The sequence below is a fragment of the Bos javanicus genome, chromosome 22, assembly GCF_032452875.1.
Source record: "Bos javanicus breed banteng chromosome 22, ARS-OSU_banteng_1.0, whole genome shotgun sequence".
Classification (NCBI taxonomy): domain Eukaryota; kingdom Metazoa; phylum Chordata; class Mammalia; order Artiodactyla; family Bovidae; genus Bos; species Bos javanicus.
The window spans coordinates 6,743,768-6,746,374 of record NC_083889.1 but is presented as its reverse complement, the minus strand read 5'-3'; the positions used below and the strand labels follow the sequence as shown (position 1 = coordinate 6,746,374).

The 2,607-nt window shown below is 47.5% G+C and overlaps 1 non-coding gene across 1 annotated transcript; it reads left to right on the top strand.

Annotated features, from left to right (window-relative positions):
- The first annotated feature begins 1,844 nt into the window (after positions 1 to 1,844).
- On the top strand, positions 1,845 to 1,917 carry TRNAG-CCC (transfer RNA glycine (anticodon CCC)). The gene has a single exon. It is a non-coding gene; the product is annotated as a tRNA-Gly (tRNA).
- Positions 1,918 to 2,607: the final 690 nt, after the last annotated feature.

Here is a 2,607-nt window from a genome sequence, read left to right as displayed (position 1 = left end):
CTTCCCCAGTTGCCAGCATCTGAAATAAAGCAAACTTTGTGGCTCAGCTGATAAAGAATCTGCCTGCAATGCGGGAGACCTGGGTTCAATCCCTGGATAGGGAAGATCTCCTGGAGAAGGGAAAGGCTACCCACTTTAGTATTCTTGGGCTTCCCCAGTGGCTCAGCTGGTAAAGAATCCGCCTGCAATGTGGGAGACCAGGGTTTCAATCCCTGGATAGGGAAGATCCCCTGGAGAAGGGAAAGGCTACCCACTCCAGTATCCTGGCCTGGAGAATTCCATGGACTGTATAGTCTATGGGGTCGCAAAGAGTCGGACACGACTGAGCAACTTTCACTTCTTTTCTTTCCTTTCCACCAACCTGGTCTGTTCATTGGCTTTTGAGCAGCAAGCAGCTGGACCCCGCACACCTTTCAGTGACACCTTTGAACCCTGAAAGTCACTGGTTTTGAAAGGAAAGACATTCAACCTTTTTGCCATTTTTTCAAGTAGGTTGACAGAATGATTTCAACTCAATTCTTCCTTTCTTTATATGTTTCAACTAAGTCTGGGTTTTAATAGAGACTAAACAGACATGTTTGTTCCTGTTGCTAGTGAGTAGTCAATATTTGCAGTATCTGAGGACTGCATACTGCAAGCAAATGCCAGAGGTTTGGACCTACTTCGGACATGAATAAAAGCCGGCCCATTTTAACTATTGCTGGCCCCTTGATCTCCCGGAGCCTTATCTGAGAGGCAGGAGTGCCTCTATGTCAGAAGCACAGATTCTGAAGCCAGAACACCTGGCTTTGCATCCCAGATCTGCCATTTCTAGCTGTGTGACTTTTGGCAACTAACTTAAACTCTCTGTGCCCTGGATTCCTTGTACACACACACACACACACACACACACACACGTATGTATAACTAAGGGCTTCCCAGGTAACGCCAGTGGTAAAGAACCCACCTGCCGATGCAGGGAGACGTAAGACACGCAGGTTCGATCCCTGGGTCGGGAAGATCCCAGAAGAAAGGCACACCAACCCACTCCAGTGTTCTTGCCTGGAGAATCCCATGGATAGAGGAGCCTGGCAGACTATAGTCCATGGGGTCACAAAGAGTTGGACGTGACTGAAGCGATTTAGCATGCATGCTTGTATAATTGAATCACTTTACTGTTACTTTGAAATACTGTAAATTGACTATAATAAAGAAAAAAGAAATCCCTGACCTCTGGAGCTGACATTCTAATGCTCTTGGCTGTAGACTCAGACTTACCATGAAGGTCACGGCCACAAGCTCCTCTATTGCACTGCTGCTGCTGCTGCTGCTGCTGCTAAGTCGCTTCAGTCATGTCCGACTCTGTGCAACCCCATAGACGGCAGCCCACTGGGCTCCCCCGTCCCTGGGATTCTCCAGGCAAGAACACTGGAGTGGGTTGCCATTTCCTTCTCCAATGCATGAAAGTGAAAAGCGAAAGTGAAGTCGCTCAGTTGTGTCCGACTCTTAGCGACCCCATGGACTGCAGCCTACCAGGCTCCTCCGTCCATGGGATTTTCCAGGCAAGAGTACTGGAGTAGGGTGCCATTGCCTTCTCCAATGCATGAAAGTGAAGTTGCTCGGTCATGTCCAGCTCTTCTCGACCCCATGGACTGCAGCCCAGTAGGCTCCTCTGTCCATGGGATTTTCCAGGCAAGAGTACTGGAGTGGGGTGCCATTGCCTTCTCCCCTCTATTGCACAGGCCCTTCCAGAAGCTCAGTGAGGGTCCCTACCAATGCCTTTACATTTCTTGCCTAATTTTGTATTCATAATTGTATGTTTTCTTTCTTCAAGAGGACCCTCAAAACTGCAAAAGCCTGGGACTTCCCTGGTGGTCCAATGGTTAAGATTCTGTGCTCCCAATGCAGGGGGCCCAGGTTCAATCCCTGGTCAGGGAACTAAATCTCCCACACAGCCCAACTTAGAGTTCTCAAGCCACAAGGAAAGATCCCGCACTCCCCAGCAAAGGTTGAATATCCTGCAGGCCGCAACTGAGACCCTGTGCAGCCAAAAATAAATAAACATGAACAAAGATTAGGACCTGAACCTAATATTCTTCTCTACAGTGGCCTGGATCCAGCGTCCAAGCCAGAGCCAACCCATATTTGTCAAAATATCATGTAACAAGTGTTCAGATTTTTTTTTCCTCTCACAATGTACCTACTACTCAGGTATCTGCAATACACATGCAAATATAATTTCTAACCTGCCCCCATGGAGTGGCCTGTTTGGACGGCAAACAAGACTTTGCTCTGTCTAAATGCCTCTGTACACAGAGCATGCGCAGCCCACCTCACCCCCACCCCCCACAGCTGATTTGGGAAAACACGAATTTGTCAATAGGCACAGCCATTAAAGACCCACGCAGAAAATTTACTTTATAGGTTCTAAGTCCCTCTCGAAAAATGTTTGCTTTTTCAACTGGGAATATATAAGCAAGTAGATTTTATTTTAAATGTGGACCATTTTTTTTTTTTTGAAAGAAGAATAAAGTTTATTAGATCGGGGTGGGGGTGGGGAATGACTGAGAGTACAGCAAGCTGGCTTCCTGATAATGGGGTAGAGGAACTCTGGATGGCGGTCTTTGG